This window comes from Anser anser (genome assembly GCF_964211835.1).
Source record: "Anser anser genome assembly, chromosome: 19".
NCBI classification, from domain to species: domain Eukaryota; kingdom Metazoa; phylum Chordata; class Aves; order Anseriformes; family Anatidae; genus Anser; species Anser anser.
Window position 1 is genome coordinate 3068748 of NC_139740.1, and position 21744 is coordinate 3090491.

At 46.3% G+C, this 21744-nt stretch overlaps 1 protein-coding gene across 1 annotated transcript in view; it reads right to left on the reverse strand.

Annotated features, from left to right (window-relative positions):
* Nucleotides 1-16340, reverse strand: part of LOC310884254 (myosin heavy chain, skeletal muscle, adult-like) — a 45739-nt gene extending 29399 nt beyond the window's left edge. The window contains exons 1-4 of the mRNA XM_083805746.1: nt 16330-16340; nt 6846-6969; nt 4769-5003; nt 2650-2734 (exon numbers count right to left, since the gene is read on the reverse strand). The gene's annotated coding sequence lies outside the window, so the exon portion shown is untranslated. The remainder of the gene's footprint in view (nt 1-2649; nt 2735-4768; nt 5004-6845; nt 6970-16329) is intronic.
* Nucleotides 16341-21744: the final 5404 nt, after the last annotated feature.

The following is a 21744-nucleotide window of genomic DNA, read 5'->3' on the forward strand; positions in this document are numbered from 1 at the left end:
AACAGCAGTTGTGTGTCCATCTCCCGTCTGATAACGAGTGTCTCTGTAAGGCTTGATCAGCCATGGGAAAACCAGAGCAGAAAGATGGCATCATGCAGAAGCAGTCCCATAAAATTAAGAATAAATAGACAGCCATATCACCTTAGGGCAGCGTTCTGTCTGGCGTTCTGAGAATGAGTGTATATGGGATGACTGGTGAAAATCCAATTTCATGTTTTCCAATGTACTTACAATTTTATGTAAACATATCATCTTCCCACCTGGCTGTTCCTTTCCCAGATTGAAACATCATAGTCTGGACAGCCTGTCTCCAGTGCTCCCATCAATTTTATCATCTTTCTAATTGCACAGGCCAGAACTGTGGATAGTGTCAACTGTAGTTTATGGGCCCAGTACAACAATTTCTGTTTTGTTCTCAATTGATCCTAATCATTCCTAACATTGTTTGTCTTTTGTGGCCAGTATTAAGCACCAACTTGATGTTTGGAGACAATGATTCACCATCTGGTAGCATGCTTATCTCCTAACCCTGGTACTCCTTTCAGAGATTTTTATAGGGTTTGGTCTATGCACAGCTCAAAGACAACGTATGGACAGAGATGTTGATGTTTGGTTTCAGCTGCATAAAAGGTTTTTATAACTGATGACTATACAGCCTGGCTTACAAGGCTAATGTAGATGTGGCTTTCAGTAAAATGACAGTGAGTGAGACTGGAGTGGCACAAACCAGCTAACAGAGCAGTGGAGAGACAGGTAAAATCTGTTATTTGAAGATGAGCAGCTCTTGACTATCAGAGTTGCGGCATTATTCATACTTCTCGTGTTCCCAGCAAACATTAGTGGAACAGATCTGGGCAGTGGGTGCTGGCCGAGGAGGTGACATTCAGGATGACCTTTCTATCAAGCACCTAAGCAGCTGAGGGGCTCTTGTTACAGAGCAGGGGAGTGGGGTGGGCAGGCTAGGAGACCTCTGGGTAAGACAGAGAAAAAAGAGAGCAAGTGGCAAAAGGGGGAGGGAAGGAAAATCAGGATTAGGTGCATAATATTAGCACTAGGAACAACTGTATCCTAAAAAAAGAGAGCAATGAAGTGATATCTTCCTATGCTGACACTCATCTGTGACAGATGAACAAGTCCCACTTCTGGGCAGGTTTCAGTGCTCTAAGTGGAAATATACTAGTACTGGAATTTATATAATCCTGTTCCCTTTAAACATTAGACTCTTCAAGGCTGGGACACACCATAGGACCTTCTGACTGCCAGAGTCACTGCAGGGCAGTTACCAATAGGATACACAGAAAAAATTTCTAGCGGTGTTTTCTGTACTAACTTATTCTGTTGCAGAAAAGTTCTTTTTGTTTCCCCAGGAAATTTGTCAACAGCCTCATATTTTATCCATGGATAGTCAGCCTAAATATTTTTAATTGCTTTCTACATCCATCTGAGATGCAGAGGGAAGCGTACAAGTCCCTGCTCCCTCTGAAGACCAAACCAGACCAGCTCCAGCAGCAGATGGTGACGGTGACATGCCATCACATAGCCAGCAGCCAGGGTGTCAGGGTAGTGGTGCCCTGTGTGGAAGACCAGCACTTGGGGGGGTCTAACTGTGCTTACATTCCCTGTCCTGTGGAGATTACCTGCCCATCCCACTAAAGTCTTTTAGGGACAGATCTTTCTCTCCAAGTGGATTGTCACAAGGTACTTGAAAAGGTTTGAGTTCATCCCAAAGGAGAACTGAACACTGAGCCCAAAGGAAAAGAGAAAATTACTTTGCATCTCAAGGAGGACTGTGGCCTGAAAAAATATACCCCAAATCTGCTTCATCTCAAGGTGCAGTGCCAACTTCAGTCAGTTACTGCTTTGTCAAGCAATACGGGTGTATGTTGCCTTGCTTCCAAATAAGTCTTTCAGGTCCCTCAAAGTGCCTGCTTCTCCCTGAGATGTCTTTCCAGATAGTCTTCTTGGTTGTAGGGTCTAAGAGCAGAGCCATCCCAAAACCCTGCACTGCTCTCTGTCTCATGTATTTGCTAAGCCTGGATTTTGCCCCTTAGTGCCCTGATTCAAAACTCTCAACATGTACTAAATTGTATTTCTCCAAGCAGTACTGTGCTACTTCAGGGAACTTCTGGAATGGTGTGGCAGTGGTGTCTGCTCTGCTGGAGGTGTAAGAGTATTGTCATGAAACCCAAACAGCAAGGCTCAGGTGCTAGTTGATTTCCTCCTCTCCTGGGGCTCCTGACAGTGTGAAGCTGAATGTGGCTTTACTGATGAACAGTGTCCGTAGAGAAATGTTTTCAGCAATTTGTTCTGCTATAACTGGAATACTGCTGTTGTGCTCAGTAGATTTCCTGCAGTCCAGCTCTATAGAACCCCATCAGCTGCATTTATTTTAACCTTTTCTCTGAGAGATCTTTCTTTATGGCTGTGACCAATATTTTTCTCAAGACCTTTGTACAAGCCCTTACCAGGTGACAAGCAGCCTGACTCCACAAATAGAGTGTCAATGCAAAATGACCCTTATCCTCTATAAAGCAGTGAGCAATTCATTTTCCATTTCGCTCACATCAGTGTCCCACTTTGATCCTGAAAATCCAGCCGGCTTTATAGCAGAGGCTGTCAGTCCTTTCCCTGTTATGTACCTACACCCACCTTCCTGGCATTCCTCAGAGCTGCTCAGCCTCTGCTCCCATCTCCTCTTCCACCTCTGGGATTGTTGTTTTTGTCTTGACATATTCTGCAATTGCCAAAAAAAAAAAAAAAAAAAAGAACTACCAAACAACCAGCCAAACAACAACAATTTAAAAAAAAAAAAAACATATGCACAGGTGGTAGCCACAAGCTGGGTTCACACAGTGACCTGTGAGGTGGACCATTGTACTAGGAGCAGCACAAAAACTTGGGCCGCTTGGGCCCCATACGCTTATCCCCTAAAGAGAAAAGCAGATCCTGGGACCTTCCCTGCCTGGGGAGCAGGCCAGTAGTGGCCAAGGGCCGGTGGTGTTTGGGGGCTTCCAGACTCCATCTGGGAACAGTGGTCACTGTAGTCTTTAACCCTCTGGAAACACTTGGCTTTTCACTGTATTCTCCCCATGTAGCCTGTGCTCCTAAGTTTGGGAAGTGCTGACTGCACTGCAGTATGGTATATGGGCATGAGTGATGAGCTTGGATGTGCCATGAGCAGTCACAATAAAATAACATACTGCTTTGCCTGAAACAACAAATACAATTAAATAATTTCTTCAAAACTAAAGTTAGTCTTTACAAAGCTCTTTTGATGTGGACTTCAAGTTAGATGGACATGTGCAGATTATGATTGTAGTATTTACCAAGTTTTTCCACAGATTTCTTCTGACTCTTCCCTAAAGCTGATGTTGATGATGACATTTCTTCTAGTCCTCATATACTCTACCATCTTCTCACTCATCCCTCTTTCTTCACACACATCCAGCTCTGTCTCTTCCTGCCAGACTCCTGCCTGCAATCCCCAGCACAATTCTGAACCCACTTCAGTACTCTTACTACCTCTCTGTCTTGTTTTCCAAGTTATTCATTTGTTCTGAAACAAGAGCTGCATGAAGGCACATTTAGCCACTCACATCACAATGCACTGGGGTCCCAACTTCGTATTAGATCTGAGTATGTTCATGGGCTGCTCTTGCTCCATATGGCTGAGAGAGGGGAGGTGAATTTCTGCAATGCTGCTGGCCCTGCAGGAAGCTTGGAACAAGCCCTGGCTCTGCCTTCCTCGCCTAGAGAAGGGGTTCATGGACTGGGGCCATCTTGATGATCAGCAAATATGAGCTTTCAGGTCCACAGGCTTTGCTTCCATTTGTTGATGTCCAAGAGAAGGGATGCCCCCACCCACCCCCAACAGACCACTGAAGTACTTGTGCAGCTGCCATGTTCCCGATGGGACAGCGTGTCCCAGGAGGGCAGAGTGAGCACCCAGACACTGGTTTCACTCACTGTCATTCCGCTGGCTTCAGAGGGGCCACTCTTGATTTATACTCTTACAAGTGAGAGCACACGCAGTTTCTGATTTTTCACATTTCAGCTGACAAAGGAGCTGTGCCGGAGCAGGCCTTTCTGGGATAAGAATAGCATCTGCCATCTTAGGACACAGCACAGTTGTCCAGCACCTACACGGCAACGCATTGCAGTGAGATATAGAAGGCAAGCTACCCGCTGAGGAATGTCTTCAAGTGCTATTAGTGGAAGCGTATCATCTACACAAGCAGGCATGGCTCCACGCAGGATTCTTGCAAGAGGTGGCTATTTTTAGCTTTTGACACTGCTGATGAAGGGAGACAAATGACAAAGTGATCCTTCTGGCACTGGCAACCTCCAGAGCTCTCTGAGCAAGCCCCTTCTGGGAATGACTCTTGTCAAGGCTGCAGGGCCTGAGAGTGCAGGAGAGGGGGGCCAGGAGGGAGCTGTGAATTTGCTGGGGACATGAGGCTGAGCCTCGGTCCCACCAGCACTGCCCAGCTGCACTTACGGCAAGCTCTCCCTGAGGGCGGGAACCTGTCCCTGAACTTAGGACATTCTGCTGCCTGCTGTATTTTCAACCACATCCCTGAGCTCTAGGGAGAGAACAGGGGGGCATGGAACTTCATGTAAGTGAAACACTAATTCTTTGCCGCCAGGAGGATATTCATCTCTTGTCTGCTGAAGCTGTCTGTTTCTGAGTGGTTCTTTGGTATTATGGATGTTTGAGGCCTCTTTTCCTCTTCCCTCCTATTGCAAATTCCCTCCCCAACTTACTCACCTTCATTTAACATCTTCTTTGTTCTACTGGTATATAATTCTTTCATTCTTAATTATTTTCATGCCACATTTTTCTTTGTTTTATTTTCAGTGCTTTATGAAAATCAGATCTGCACGTGGACCTGTCTGGGGAAAAAACACCCCCAGAGAAAAGTTTTCTGTCTTCATGAGCTGGCCAAGTCCATCTCCCTCAGGAACTCACATTCAGCTGGACTGATGCACAGCAGCAGTGTTAGCTGTCAGGAAAAAGTGGTCAGGGGAGGGAATGTGTGTTAGGTAGTTTATAAAGTGCTTCCACTAAATGCATTCCCACACCCATAGGGGATGGATCTGATGCTCACTCTTGCCCCTTGTCACAGTCACAGTTTCCTGACCCCATTCTCAGGTATGTCTTGTACTTCTACGGGTGAAGACTCGAGTTGATTCATCTGACAGATGAGAGGCACAACCATTCATTCACAGGTAAATTATTTTTCCAGTAGCCTAACCAGCTAAGCTGACTCCTCCTATAACTCACAGCAGTCTGGCTTTGCCAAGTACAACCATGCAAGCATAACCTCTCCCCAGCCTATCACAAGAAAGTGCAATTGTGTGTGTGGTGTGAACAGCCCGTCCTGGACTGCTAACCTAAAAATCGGGTTGGCGATAAAGAAAAAGGCTTCATCCCTGTCATGGTGCCATAGGATGAAGCTCAGGTTCCTACAGCGTAGCGTCACCAGGTGGAGACTCAACCAGGAACCCAAACAACTGGTTGAAACTATCTCCCTGTTGGGATAGGGTGGCAGGCTGAGTGGTAGGGATGTCGGACACAGCTTTGTGTGCTTCTTGGAGGCTCTCCAGTAGTGATGTATTCCCATTTGTGTTGGTCTGAACCATCACAGCTCAGCATGGGTCAAGCTTCCATGCAGTAACTTGAGCTGTGAAGTTTTCTGACTGTGGCTGCACATTACTTTCAATCTGTTTTGTTTTTATTGCATGAAGTTGACATTATACAAAGCTGACCACAGACTTTCCATACAGCCACATTGCCACCAGCCGGCCATGACTGTGCTTGTGCTCCCAGGTCCGTCAGCTCCAACCTAGCCAGACCAGATCTACAAGCATGTCATTTTATGCCAGTGCAGGCACCAGTGTCCAGATACGATCAGCCTGGTGACTCAAGGCTGCCAAGTGGAAAGCCAGTGTCTCCCAGTTGCCATTCTGCAAAACCTGTAGTGAGTCAGAGCCAAAGCATTAAACCAAAATAAAGTTAATCCCACTTTTTGAACTGGGAGAGAGCTCCATTGCTGGCAGAAAGCAGCTGGTGGGGCAAGGATAGTGCTAAAACTAAAGCCACATCTCCACGTCCCCAAGGACTGCAAGGGATGCTGTGCTCTGCCTAATGTGCTCTGCCCACTGTGCTTGAGCAGATAGCAAAGGGTCTCAGGAGATTATGGACTATGTAGCTGGGGCAAGAACAATCAGCAAATTTGGAACCAAAGGGAGAAAAGAAGGCTGAGAGACTTACAAGACATATCCAAGCTGATACTGAGATACATTGGAATGATTAATGACAGCCCCTTGATTAGGGTTGCTAGACTGTGCAAAGAGTCAGCAATTTCCCGTTGGTTTTGCACAGCTACTCCTAAGCAAATTACAGCTGTTCTACTATAGCTCTGTGAAGTTGGTTATTGTACTGTGTAGCCAGTCATTTGACACTGTGGGCTAGGTTAATCAACATGATGTAAGAACAAAAGCAGGACTTTGGTTTGCATCCTGCAACACTGCAGTGAGCAGCTGAGAACAAGATGCAGGCTGTCTCCTGGGAAAGTTTTGCTTCCAGACAGCAGGAGCTGAAACATGAGTAATCCCCTGAGGGCTGAAAGAGTGACACGTCCAGATCTGTCCCATCTGGTGGGACAGATTCAGTCCTGATTCTCCAAAATCACAGACCCATAACAGTGGATGGTCACTGCCAACTGGAGGCCTGTCTTGAAAGGGTCATGATGCAGGGACAGTCTGGGAGGAAATGAATGGCTGGACTGACTGAGAAGTTTTATCAAAGTTACAGGTTTCTCAAACAAGCTGAAGATACTCACCCCATCATGAAGAAGACCAAGAAAGAACAAGCACTTCCTTTTTGAGGGAGCAGTGTGTGCGGATGTTATTGAGCACTGTGTGAGTCAGCACAGGCAGGCAGCAGGAACAACCACAGACTTGCAGCTAAAACACAAAGAGTAGATTTATTCTTGTTACCTCACCAACCGGGGGACCCCGAGCTACACCCGGGCAGAAGCACACAAATGGGGACAGAGGTACTGCTAAGCTCAGTCCATACTACAAGATCACTGGCCTGCTATTTACACCTGCTTTTATCAAGGGTTCAAGCAGGTGCAGTTTTTTCCACCATGTTGTGTTCTTCATTGTGCTTCTTTGATCTCTGTACCAAGGTCAGGAGATCAAGCTCATCCAATAGGGTGCCTCTGAGTCTACCAAACATCGATGTTATCTATACACAGATATGCTAATTGCCAAGCACACAGAGCACAAAGAGAAGTAGGTACAATTGATATGCTTTTCTACATTTCTACTCCCTAGACTTTACACATTCCCAGCTGCAAGGTCACTTGAGTGTATTTACAATCCTGGCCCTGTTTGCAATTGCTTGAGGAAAACTGACCCCATGGTTTCACGAGTGTCATCATCACTAGTGTTTTGACAAACATATTCTGTGCCCTTAATTTCATTTAAGGTGAGTTTAAGTTGACATTATAGTCACACATCTCATGAAACACAAATTCATAGAATCCCCCTAAGCCTGGAGGATGAGGGAAAAATTTTATAGCATGCATCCCCTGTGATCAGCCCTTTGAACTCAGCACAGAGAATGTATTGAGTGTCCACAAAAAGCTGAGACACATTAAACCAACTACCAGTTTTGGGCTTTGTCTTGATAGTAAATTGTCAATCCTGCTCCCAGGCATACTGGAAAGCAAGTAGACCAGACCCTACACGTCCAGGCAGAAAGAACCACTGTCCCTATTTTCTCTGACTAGTTCGGCTGCCCAGCTGGGAGCAGATAGTGCAGGAAAACAATTAGCAACAAGCAATAAACCACAGGAAGCCTCTGCTGTGAGACAGTCACTGTCATCCACACTGCACTGCACCAGGAGCATACTGGAAAGTTTAAAACCATTTGCAAGCAGCCATTGTTTCAAATGCTCTAAGTCAGGGCTGTCTGCAAGCTGTCATATTTCATGTTTGCCCCAGGACAGCAAGGGTTAGTAGCTAAAAAAGTCTGTATGAGTTACTTCCAGGTCTCTAAGTTGTTCTGTGAGCTGTATAACCAGGTACAACAGGTATTGCTATTAAATGCCCACTATTTGAAAAGGCCTCTCTTTTCATTTAGTCACACACTTATTTCTAGCAGTTCTTCGTCATTACATGAAAATATTTCACATAATAATAATTGCTATAAAATCTTACTAGGAGGCAGCCCGGAGGAAGGACTGAGATCTAAAAATGTGCCGATCACGACGCAGCAAAGCAGGAATGCCCACTGGCTCTAGGAATGCAGACGAATCTACACATTGAGATTTAGATTTTAGGCATTTAGATTTTTCTCACTCAAGAAATGAGTGTGCAAATCTTTTTATGTTTAGACTTATCTGTGCTTAGGAGCTTTTGAATGCTCAATGAGCTGTATAAGTAGGGATGACAGAACTTCATGTAAATTAAAATCACAAATTGCCATGATAGGTATTAAATATCTCTCTTGAAATGACAAGGGGAGTAAAATGAATGGGGCATCACAGGTCTTTCAGCCCAACCAAGGAAATTCCAAAATTTCAGCAAGCTGAGGAAAGACAACTGCTTTATTCCATGTGTTTGGAGTTCTCCAGAGAACAACTCATTTAGAAATACTTTGTATTTTACTCTGGCAAGGTGACTATTCTCATGCTACAGAGGAAATCACGCATGAATGATTTGTGTCATACAACAGAAGAGGTTGGGCCAAGCCCAAAGCAGGTTGTGGACATGTGGGTGTCAGATGCCAGAGTGAAATCCAGATTCCACTGGATCCATGTGAAGGTCCTTGCACAGTGCAGGGGCCTGTCAAGCACTGCAGAAGGACAATTTACTAACTTGTTTGCTTAAAAACAAAGAGTAAACAAAATAAATAAATCAATAGGGGATCTGCTTAGCCTGAGCTGAATGATGATCCTCAGCACTCAGCTCTTCACCGTTGGTCACAGTCTGTTGCTTGCATTTGGAAGCCCTGAGCTCAGCCTCTCTAATGGGTCTGGCCCTGGTTACTCCCAGCAAGACCTGAAATCAAACCCTTTCTAAGCCAACTGACATTTGCCACCTTCCCAGAAGTGAAGACAGCTCATGGTGAAGATGTTAAGAGTCAGTGAGAGGCAGCAGAAGGAAACCTGTCTGCAGCCTGGAAACTCCAGGACTTGGCTGGTGGATGCCTTGCTCCCAACAAAACATCAGGATTTTGGTCCTATTGCTGTAGAAGGATATTTTTTACTGTGCTCCCAGTGCTGGAGGACATCTCAGCCATTTCGCCTGAACCCCAGGACTGTGCAGGCCGTCTCCTACCTACAGATCCATTGCCTGTGACAGCCATTCATAGCTGCCATGCCTGCACTTGTGGTAGACCTTGCTGATGCTCAGGAAAACCTGAAGCTGAGCAGGCTGAGCACAATAAGAACAGGCCTTGGGCTTGCTGGTGCAAACACGGGGCATGGAGATCCACCAAATCTTCATTTAGGTGCCTGTAGATCAAGAGAGAGGGTTTAGCTACAAACCTTTGTTCAGAGCAAATCTTTAGCAGATATCTTCCAAACGTGAAAATGTGCAGTGGGCACATTGCACACATATGTGGCCAAGAGCAGGCCAGCATGGACATTTTTCAGCAGGGGAAAATAGAACTGAAACCAAAATGCAGACCATGGAGTCAGTGCCAATACCAGACTGCCAAGCTGATTTCCCTGTCAAGCCCTTTACAGATTTGGTCCCTAAGACCACCTCATCGAACCCAGAGCACCAATCTGTGGCCCAGCATGGAGGACAAATCACCTGTTAATTGCCCAGCCCTCCCCCAGAGACCTCACAGTATCTCCACCGTTATCTTTCTCCAGGGACTCATCAGCTGGCTGAGGCTGAACCTGAGAGTCAAGGTTGGCAGCAAGGTACACGCTGCTGTTGTCCCAGCAACTCGTGGAGAGACCCAGAAAGAGCTGGGGGGACCACAGCTTGCTGGAGTGTTCACCACTGTGCCTGCCCAGGCTGCTGGGTACTGCACCATGCTCCCACAAGCTATGGAAAATGAGAGGGATGAGGGTTCATATACACAACTTGGTGGATTACACCTAAAGCTCCACAGTTACAACATGAGGGCTCCCAGGTAACCCCAACCACAATGAAGAAATGCCTAAGTGCAGGCAGGCCATTTTAGAGGATGTGGACCCCAAGGGTGCTACACAGGCTGGGTATCACTTATTGCCGATATTTTTCTATAAAAGTAATGGATGCTTGTTTCTTGGCCTCACCAGAACTGGACTGGGAAAAGCAGCCTTTTTGTTTTATTTGTTGAGTGCCTGGATCTCATTCCTTAGCTCAGAGCTTTGGACCAGGGATCGTTGCTCCTTGTGTCTGGTGTGGTACTGCCTCTCCCCTTGACCATGCAGTCAGAGGCAGTACCAGTGCTCCACGAATGTGCCAACAATACACAGCCTGGGACAAGGGACTGCTGCCTCCCAACAAGATACAGGGAGATACAGGGTTGGTCCTTGTGAAGAAGCACCAAAACCATGCCACTGCAACTGGGACTGGGAGAGAAGTGGCTGAGAGCTCGTCTGCTTGGTGTGTGGGTGGCTGTGAAATGATGTCCCAGGAAAAGACGGGAATTAGGGTGAGTCCCAGGTCAACAATACCCTGCTTCAGCTTCTCTCAGGCAGAGGACAGTGAAATGCTTTCCTCTATTACCAAGACCTTCCCAGAACACTGCAGGAAGACCCCAGCACAAACATTTAGGTGTGTTGACTTGCAAACAGCCTCGAGGAGCAGCGGCTGCAGTTACATCTGGTGCTCCATGTCACCAACATCATTCACAGACAGAGCTCTCCTGAGGTGAAGGTCAAAAAGCACAAGTGTGCTATCACAGGGAGCTGCATTGCCTTGCAAGGCTTACTAGTCCTGGTGTTGCCAGGAAGCTTTTGTTACTGCCCTTCATTCAGATAAGGACACTCACAGGTCAATATACCCCACAAATTAATGATGGATTTACTGGTTGGTGTCCATCTATTTTTGCACAAAGTACTCAGGGAGAACAAGGAGGTTTTGTAAGCTGCAGCTGAGTAAGTTCCCTGGCATGCTGAAGGAACCTACTTTATTAAACTAGTAATACACAGCTTAAAATACAGAATGAGCTGGCTCTTGCACAGACAGATACAATCATTCCTGCTGAGCTCTCACCTGCACAGATCGTCATACTCCCAGGAACATGTACAACTGGTGCAGAGCTGGCCAGAACACAAGGGTTATGTATTCCACTAGCAGCACAGCTTTCTTTCCAAAGTTCAGTTTACACGTGAAACAAACTAAACCTTTCAAATTCTTATTTGGGGGAGGGGGAAATAATTTGTTTGTTTGTTTGTTTGTTTCAGGGTGCCAGACCTAAGAGCAATCCAGTAAAACTGACCTGCTTATCCATTCACATTCAATAGCAAGGACTGTGGCTGTTCAATCCATAGCAGAGCCTAGAATATCAGCTTCATGAAGCATACACTCACTGTCCCAAGGCTGAGGAGCTCTTTAGCAGCCCCAGCACACACCATCATGGAGTCACGGCTCCTGGAACTTCCAGGTGAGCACCCTACTCCAGCAGCAGGGACTGGAAGGCCTTGGCTGCAACCAGCATCCTCAGCAGGCTGTCCATAGTTCTGTCTGACTCCTCAGCTGTCAGCACTTTACTTGTTTTACTCGACAGGGGATACATACTAATTTGCAGTTTGCAGTTAGGTAATAAAGGTCCCAGCTCAACACTCAGCCTTCAGTTCTATCCTATAGGTCATCAAAGAGCACCTGAGACCTCATTCATGCTACAGTCCTGCCTATGGGCTGGTGGGAGGCATCTTCATAACACAGGATCAGTGCTTGGACCATGCAAGCCTGATAAAGTGAGAAAAGATTCAGAAAATGCAGACACCTGCAAAGTTATCAGAGAAGGGGAGAAAAAGCTGTTCTATTTCAAACTACACGCAGCCTTCATCTGAGACAGGGATGACGAAGACTTGTCTTCCTCAGGATGCTAATAGCTAGCAAGCAGCAAAGACTAAAGGGACCTGGTGGTTGCACAAGGATGCAAAGCTTCAGCCAGCCGATGACCAGGCATCTTTACCACCTAAGTTTGGTGCCACAGGTTGCAGGAGTGCCATAACAGCCTCATTGTACCATGCTTGCAGTACTCTGCAATGCTGGCCAATGATACTGTTCAGTCTCTCATTGTCAAAATGCCAACAAGCAGGGACGGTTGCACCATTTCTACTAGCCCTAAGAAGCACGAAGCCTCCATCTCCATCAGCTGAACCCCTGTATGAGCAGGACAGCACTGCTCTACAGAAGGGGGGGTCAGGGAAAGCATTTGGGATGGGAAGAGCCTGGAGGGGCAGAGGACATGTAACAGCCACAGTGGGGGAGATGCTGGCAAAATGACAGCCCCATGGCCAGGTGCCAGCTCAGCTGCACAGCTCCATCTTCCATCCACCCCACTGCTGTCCATCCCATCCCTTGGCCCCACACTAGCATTTTTCACTGTCCTCTGCACACTCTGCTCCAGCCTGTACTTAAGGCTGCTGTGTCTGCTGCAACCTCCTTGCTCTCTCCCTGTCTGCCCAAGCATTACAGCCCCCTGCAAGAGGGACCTGGTACACAAAGGCAGCTTCCAAGCAAGGAGCCACTGTGACAGGCACAGAGGAGCTGTCCTGAGCTCTTCAGCCCTCTTCCCTGCCCTCTCACTGTCCTTGCACCTTGCCTGTGAGTAAAGCTGGCTGGGTTGTGCTTTGGAGTGGCTTAGGAGTGCTGGCACCATCAAGAAGCATTTAAGGGGATCTGATGGTCAGGGAAGGTGACTGAAGTATGTGGATCTGGAGCCTAAAAGGACTATTTTGTTTCCAGACAGCAAAAATACCTATTTTTCCTCCCTCACATGAATTACTCCACCAGTAGGGAGTTTGTAATGGAGGCAGACAGTGAACTCAGCACTGTGGTAAACACTTGCCCTGGAAGCCCATCTAGGGAACAACAGGCTGCTCTGGTTGGGGACGGTCACAAGTGGTTAAAGACACAAAGATGCAATCATCATTTGAAGTAGTGTTTAGTCTGGAGCAGAGGAGGTTCAGGGGAGACCTCATTGCTCTCTACAACTACTTGAAAGGAAGGTGTGAGGAGCTGGAGGTTGGCCTCTTCTCGCAGGTAACTAGCGATAGGACTAGAGGGAATGGCCTCAGGTTGCACCAGGGGAGGTTCAGGTTGGAAATTAGGGATATTTCTTCTCAGAAAGAGTACTCAGGCCTTGGAATGGGTTGCCCAGGGAGGTGGTGTTGTCACCATCCCTGAGGATGTTTAAGGATGTGGTGCTTAGGGACATGGTTTAGTGGGTAATGCTGGTGGCAGGGGAATGGTTGTACCAGATGATCTTGGAGGTCTTTTCCAACCTTAATGATTCTGTGATTCTCTGCTGTGTGAACATGTGACACAGGTAGTCCTCATTGCCCAAGTGCAGGGCACAGGCTGAAGCAGCAGCAGTAGCAGATGAGATCCAGAAGCAGATGTGTACTGCTGGCACAGCTCAAGCTCAAGCACGATACCAGTGGAGAGCACGGCTGTTCAACAGATACCGATCAAAACAAACGTCTTCAAAAAGAACCCTGAAGTCCAGGTGCTGCTCAGGTCAGGCCAGGGAGCCTCGTGCTCTCTGCTGCACTCGCCTGCTTTGGGTACAAGCAAGCTCACCAGCTGCAGCTCTTGTGCTTTCAGAGACAAGGAGCAGATGAATTCACCTGTCACAGGCCATTTGATCCAGGTCAATTCTGCTTAAGATCAAAACTAAATCTGGACTGAGATCTTTTTACTATCATGGCAGGCACACAGAGTATTTTCACACTGGCATTCCATGTGACAGCATGGAAAAATAAGAACTTATTTGCATTTTGCCCTGTGACAGATGCCCAGTCTGGCTCCTGCATCCTCTCAAGACACAAGCCAAGATAAGGCCTTGCTTTCCCAATAGGTTTCTTTCTTAAGTGCAGAAGAAAAAAAAAAGGGGCAGGGGGGAAGGGGAAGACGCAGAAATGTGTTTGGAGCACTTTTCTGGGCACATAAAAGAGAAGATGACTTGGAAAGGTCAGTTGCCTACATGTCTGTAAATCATGTCTGACCATCATGATGGCCTTTTACAATAAAACCACCAGATCTATGGATGTGGGGAGAGCAGTAGAGGCTGCCCAACCTCAGCTTTCAAAACTATCTGCTACAATATTCTTGTGTCCAAGCTAAGAGGCTGTGGTTTGGGTGGGTAGATGCAAAAAAACTGGCTGGACAAGCAGATTCAGAGGGCAGTTGTTAATGGCTCACACTTAGTTACTGCATGGGTCAGTCCTGGGAGTTTTCCTGTTCACACCTTTATCAATGGCCTCGCAAAGACAACGTATTTGATCATAAAGTTTGCAGCTGGCAACACAGGGAGGTGAGCAACTGACACCCTCAAGGTCAGGGCTGCCATCTAGAGGGACCCAGCTGGAGGGATGGGCTGACAGGAACACTGTATGAAGTTCACCAAGGACTGGTGCAAAGCCCTGCACCTGGGAAGGAAAAAAATCCATGCAAAAAAACATGTTCTGGGAACTCACTGGCCAGGGAGCAGTTTGGGGAGAAGAACCTAAGGTCAAGATGGTCAGGGCACTGTAGCCAGCCATCACATATGATATGAGGAGAGGCTAAAGGAACAGGGCTTGTTCAGCCTGCAGAAAGTCTTCAGGAGGACCTAACAGCAGCCTTCCAAAGAAGAGGTTATTGAGAATATGGAGCCAGACCATTCATTTTAGCCATCTTACTTCATGGTGGAAGAACACAAGTTGAAATTCTGGTTGAAAAGAGAAGTTTAGACTGGATATAAGGGAAAAAGGTGCTCTATTGGGAAAGCTTTTTTTTTTTTTGCTTTTTTTTTTTTAAATGCATCCAGAGAGGTTGCATGGTCTCCACCCTTAGAGCTTTTCAAGACCCAGCTGTTTAAAATACTGAGTAACCTGGTCTTAACCCACAGCTGCTCCTGCTTTGAGCAAGAGGTCAAACTAGAGACCTCCCAGTGTTCCTTTCCATACAAGACATCCCATAACCCAGACTACAATCTAACATCAGGCTTTGCTGACATTTAAAGCCACAGTCTCTGTAGCTCTTCAAAACCTGGCTATGCCTTAACAGACATGGCAGTATGCTGCAGTGTGCTGGCAGTACAAATATCAAGAAAACAGCCAGCTTCACCTAGGTGGCTGAAGTAACACTCCTTAGCTCAGCTCCTCCACAGGCTCTGCATGCGGCTAGGAACACACCTAGGCTTGGGCAGACAAAGAGAGCCTCCTCTCATTCCTCAGACATCTTGTCATCAGCCCCCACCAGGGATGGTATCAGCTCTGGCATTACAGATGCCAGCTGCTCTGAATAGACGTGATTTTGCCACTGATATTTTAAAGGATGAGCAGGCTGGGGCTGGGTGTAATGTGGGCACACAGAGTAAAGCTCACAGTTTGGTCTCTGCCAGGCTTGTACTCTACCACTGTCTGTCCATCCATGAGGCACCCAGGGCTCCCTATTTGCCCAAGGTAAGAAACTCACCTTCACAGCACCAAGCTCCAACAAATTCAGTTGCCAAGCAAAACTTATAGTCCTGGTGATAACCCATAGGAGAGACCCACAAAAAGGACCCTTGTCCTTCAGCCCAGTGCTCAGAGCAGCCACAAGCAAGGAGTCACATCCTCATCTTTCCTCTGCCACACCTGAGTTCCCCCTTTCCAGACCAGGCACTGCGTTCCAGGCTAATGGGCATTTGGGTATGATGAGCTCGTGGTAAAGGAGTTTGTACCGTATCTCATACAGGTGTAGTACTGGACATATAGAAAGGGTCTCCAAGTCCCCCGGCATATTCCCTTTCCTTCACTGTATCTTCTGCAGCTACTGTCTGTAGACACTCATGTTCAGATGCTTGTGTTAGTAATAGAAGAAGAAATAATACAATATTGCTTAATATGTTACATTTGCGATGTACTGTTCCGAGGCTGAGCTTGGAAGATACAAAATATATGTGTAAGGGTAGCATGAGAGAATGCACTGATTCATGATGAGGAGTAAGGAGGATTAAAAGAATGCTCAATTTGCAAGACATCTAGATAACTGGGGCTTCTTGGACTCTGGGAACTGTATCAAACCAACCTTGCGGTTTGGACTGAGACCAAGGGCTCAGAGAGCATGCGTGAGAAAGAAAGGTTAAAAAGTTCAACTCTGATGAAGACATCTTACCTCATCCCGACGACCACCCAGACGACCACCAGAGAGTAGTACGCAAGCGCAGAAGGACTGATAAGATAATTAGCATACGAAGCGAGGCTAGGCGGAGCTAGGAAATGAATATGCATAGATGAGTTGTGAAACCTAATGCATATGTAGTACCTTAGGAGATAAAAGGGAACTAAGAAAACAAATCAGACGAAGTTAGATTTGGGCAGGCATGCCCCTAACTTCCGGCGCCTAATAAAGCACCTTCATATAATCACTTTGTGGATTGTGTGTTTTCATGAACGCTAACACTTGGACACCTCCCTTGGAGCTCAGGGCAGCAGGGTAAGGGCCACACCTTTGCCCAAGCGTGGATCCAGAGCCCACTGTGGTGGGTGCTGTACAAGGACATGCACAGGAGCATCCAGCTTAGAAGGATGAAACTGGGAGGAGATCACTTCAGCTTGAGAGCTTCCCACCATCACTAGGGTACTGCTCCAGCAAGCAGCCTAGGCATACCTGCTTCTGCTATCTAATGCTCTATAACACCACCTCTCCTCCCAGAGGTAGCAAGAGTTCATATCTTCAGTGATCTCTTCTGGTCAAATAGTTTTGCTCAATATCTCTGCTCCTGACAGTGCAGCTTTGTCTTTCTCTGACTGAGCCTGCGCCCTACCTGCTCCTTGAACAGCTCAGCCTCCTCCTTGTGAGCACCCAGCACAGCCCTTGGTTCACTGAAGCATGCAGGGAACAGAGCTGTGCTCCAGGACGAGGCCGGGGAGAGCAAGGACTCGAAAACTGCATCCCACAGGATCGGTGCTCCTGCCCAGACAGACCCTGCCTGCAAGGCAGCAGCTCTCACCTTCAACTCTTTCTAGTTCTCTCTCATTTCTTTGTCTGGAAGGACTTCTATGGCAGTGCACCATTTCTGTGGTTTCAGAGAAGGTCTCATAACAGAAAACAACCCTATTTTCCACTCCACCAACTTGAGCTTGGAGTTGTGTCTCTCAGCTACACAGGGTATGACTCCTAGTGCGCAGAGGAAAGGACTCCTTCCTGCTGCCTTTGGCCCCCACGTTATGTTCAGCCCTTTCTGCAGAACAGAAGGGGTGCCAGCAAGAATTTGTTCTGCCATTGAAACACTGATGTTCCTTGTAGAAGCGAAAGACTGAGAAGTACTGAGAAAAAACAAAACTCTAAGGGACCGAAACTGCAGCTGGGCAGTCCAGGCCTGGGAAAATAGGCTTCTCCAACCCACAAGTAGCAGGCAAAGCCAGCTCCGCCTCTGAAAGTCCTTCAAGGCCCCATGGAGGACCCTGCTGTCACCAAGGCAGGACAGTGAAAGCTTAACAGTTGCCTGAGTATCATATTAGTTTAAAAAAAGAGTTCTGAAAGTTTCCCTCTTGACACACGCCATGGCTCCTGTGAAAAAATGAGGGAAAGTGATGGGCAGGGTCAATTCAAGAGGCAAAAAGAATCAGGACATCAGCTCCTGCTGGCGTGCAGGAGTGCAGTGACATGCCCACAGGCCTGCCTCTCCATCCTGTCTTTCTGTGCTCTTCCCACAGGACCCCCAGTCTGCCACAACCTACTGTTAGTTAGATAGCTGGCTCTGCCTTTCAGAGTGCATGAAGCAAGTTAAAGGACGTGATACTTACGCCAAAACTTCTGGGAGAAGACAGAAATTTACATTTGTTTCTGTACTAGGAATCAGCTGCAAATTAGCTTCAGGCTAATAAACGTAAACAGAGGGATCCTTGATGCCCTGTAGCCCACAGGCTTTGTAGTGAGTTTGCAGACTCAGGACAGAGGCCTGGCAAGCTTGCCTCATTTGAACTTTGACTGACAGCCTGGCAGCTTTTGCTTGGCCTAGCTGTGATAGCAGGGGGTTCTGGCTAATTTATTTTTGCTCGTTGTTGCTTGATACAAGCCTGGTTTTACACGGACTGTAGTAACAAGTAGTTATTCTGTGCAGAGTAAGGTATTTATGACTTATATATTAATGTAATATAAAGAAATACAGGCCTGATATGTTGGCAAAGACCTTGAGAAGTGGAGACAAAGGATGCTGTCTGTGTAGAGAAGTGCAGCAACAGAATAACAAGAGATAGGGTAGGGGCTTGGCCCAGGAGACTCCATAGCTATAAATAAATCAGCAGTGGTCAAAAAAGAATACAGTCCTGAAAGCGTTACCAACAAATAACAGTTTTGTCCAAAAACCAAGTATCTGATAAATCTAAAATGCATCACAGATGTAACACTGAGTCGTACAATAAAAATAAAAAATAAAAAGGGAGCATCTTGCAGTTCTGACTTCAATACAGAGAGAGTTTTTGTTGCACAGATGTTAGAAGTGAGCAGTAGCCATTTCACAGCTATTTACCAGCAATATTTCAGGAATTGAAACAAATTTTTCAATATTTTTTTCCTGACTTTGGTAACAACTGACCAGAATCAATTCATGATCACTGTGCCAAGCAATCCATATACCTAGCCCCATTCATGCCATTTTTGCAAAAACATTCCCTTAAGATCAGCTTCCATTATATGCCAAGTATCATCAGCACAAAGTGCTCTAGGAGAAGATTCAAGGAAACTGCCACATTTTTCACATGTACTCCCCTGTGAAAAACAGAAGGTGATGAGAGACCCTGAGCGCAAAGGAAGGCTGTTCCAGGACGCTGTGCACCGGCATGGCAGGAAGAAACCCCACACGTCACTATCCTCAACTCTGGCATTTCAGTGGCTACCGCTGATGGAGACGCCCACACACTGCCAGAGAGCTGACCAGGCTGTATTCCTGTAGGCTACCACACACAGCAAATAGGAACCACTCCACTCCTTAGTGGTCAATTAAGTAGAACGGGGGTTTATAAATACATGCTCTATCCCCCTAAGCTCCACAATCAACCTGCTGCATTTTTAGCTTGAAACGATGTCTCCCCCATTCCTATCAGATGACAGATATGGCTGGAAAATGTGTATTACGAACCTTTTCAGTCTGTAAAGATTCAAATTATAGTATTAAGTCTTCCTCCATGGGATACCTTAAGCACTTGGCTGTAATCAAGAGAAACACAAGCAGACTTTTAAGAGGCAGACTAAATACCCTCTCCGATCATCTAAGACCTTGGGGACTAACAGCATGAGGGAGAGGATTCAAAGAGCTCAACAGGTCTGTGCTTCAAAACACCATCTCTGCTAGTACTACTCACTGCTGGTTTTTGTTAGTTAATACGCGCAACTCGCCTACTAGAGATAGAGTGCTTATAGCGTGGCCAGACATTTGGGCCACTGAGACCCGTAAGGTCAGTGATATTTCCAGGTTGCTTTTCTCACAAGAGCAGATAAATATAATTTACCACCTCCTATACCTTAATATGCCGTATTCTATGGCATAATCATGATTAAAACAAGTGCATCAGAAGTTCAAAAAGGAGGTGGTTTTCCCTGGTAAAGGTCATGATTAAAAAAGAAAAAAAAAAAAAGAGAAAAAAAAAGAAGAAAAAAAAAAGCAGGTCAATTGTCTCCAGAATACGCTATTGTAAATTCTTCTGTACACATAAATAGCTGAGGCTGTGGTTCAAATGGACATGTGCTCTTCTGGATCAGCGAGGCTCACAGCACTGAGTGCACTTTCTGGTCTCATCAAGGCTAATTTCACAGAAACGCAGAAGAGCTGGCTGGAACGGAACTCCAGAGGTCTCCAGTCCAGTTTTCCACTTAAGGCAGGACTATCACCAGCAGGTGAACTTCAAGACGAACGTGTGCACAGCCACAAGGACAAAGGAATGAAGAGCTAGAAGGTGCCAAAATCATTATTACAAGGAAAGTTTTTGAACATAAATTATCTCCAGGATTGTTGGAAAAAATAAAAGGTGAGATAAGGCTCTTTAGAAAGGATGCTGACACTTGCAGCCACTCTATGAAAACAAAATTATCATTGCCAGTGCCACTCATCACAGACACTAATATTATTGGTAACACCTTGGATTTGACATGACCTCTAACTGAAACGTGACTTAGCATGTGAAATTTCCTTTGGAAGCTACCCCTCTTGCTAACTGCAATCAAAACAGCCAGCACAAGAAGAGCAACAGCAAACTCAACAGCAGAATCACAGAACTGTAGGGGTTGGAAGGGATCCTAAAAGATCATAAGGTCCAACCCCCCTGCCAAAGCAGGTTCCCTAGAGCAGGCTGCCCAGGTAGGCGTCCAGACAGGTCTTGAATATTTCCAGAGAAGGAGACCCCACAACCTCCCTGGGCAGCCTGTCCCAGTGCTCCGTCACCCTCACCGTGAAGTTCTTTCGCATGTTGGTGCGGAACTTCCTGTGCTCCATTTTGTGGCCATTGCCCCTTGTCCTGTCCCTACAAACCACTGAAAGGAGGTTGGCCACATCCCTCTGTCTCCCACACTTGAGATATTTGTAAACATCTATAATATCCCCTCTCAGTCTTCTTTTCTCAAGGCTGAACAGACCCAGGTCTCTCAGCCTTTCCTCATAGGGAAGATGCTCCAGGCCCCATATCATCTTTGTGGCCCTCCACTGGACTCTTTCCAGGGGTAAAAGGGAGTTATATACTATTAAGACACTAAATTTCCCACTGTAAACCAAAACGCAAAAGTTCTTGGTGAGCCTTTAAAACAGAAAACAAAACCTCCTTTAATATATCCAGTATCTGAGAGGCAAAAAAATAAAATAAATCGCATCTCGAGTCTTCAGCAATCTTCCTTCCTTAGCGGAACTTTATAAGAGTGCATTTTCAAACATATTCCATCATAACAGTCTTCCCGATACCCTCAGGAACTCACCATAATATAGGGTAGCTGCCCTAGACTACAGTACCTTATAACTGCTCTAGACCTCGTAAGTTTACCATTTTTCAGGATTTTGGAAAGATGGAAATTTACCATAGAAATTGCACCTTGCCTCTGCACAGCAATTTTCTCTTCCACATCTCACCCTCAGAAGAATGCCAATGATACCAGCAGTAGCACTTGTGTGCAGCTGTGACTGTGACTTGCACTGAGAACTTTTTTCTTTTGTGTCCTGTGGATCATTCTCTGGTGTTGAGCTAGCACAAAAACGAGCACATCCAACTTACGAAATGAGTTGTACCATTATAGATCAACACTACTTTCGGAAAAGAGATAAAACACATTAAGTATATGAGGTCTGACCAGCATTCAGAAGTCTGATTTGACTGATAATGGATTATCATTAAACCACGGAAAAAGAAAAGAAAACAGATGCCTCACAATCACTCTGGAAATGAGACCCTTTTTTGCATAAACCCCTCTAGCACTAAAAAAGAGGTGATACAGGCTGGGTTCTCTTCTAATGTTGTCCCTGTGTGCAGAAGAATACCAGACACACACTACAGTCACTCTTTCCTCTACTGGAAGGTGATTCCTGCAAAGCTTAGAACACGATAA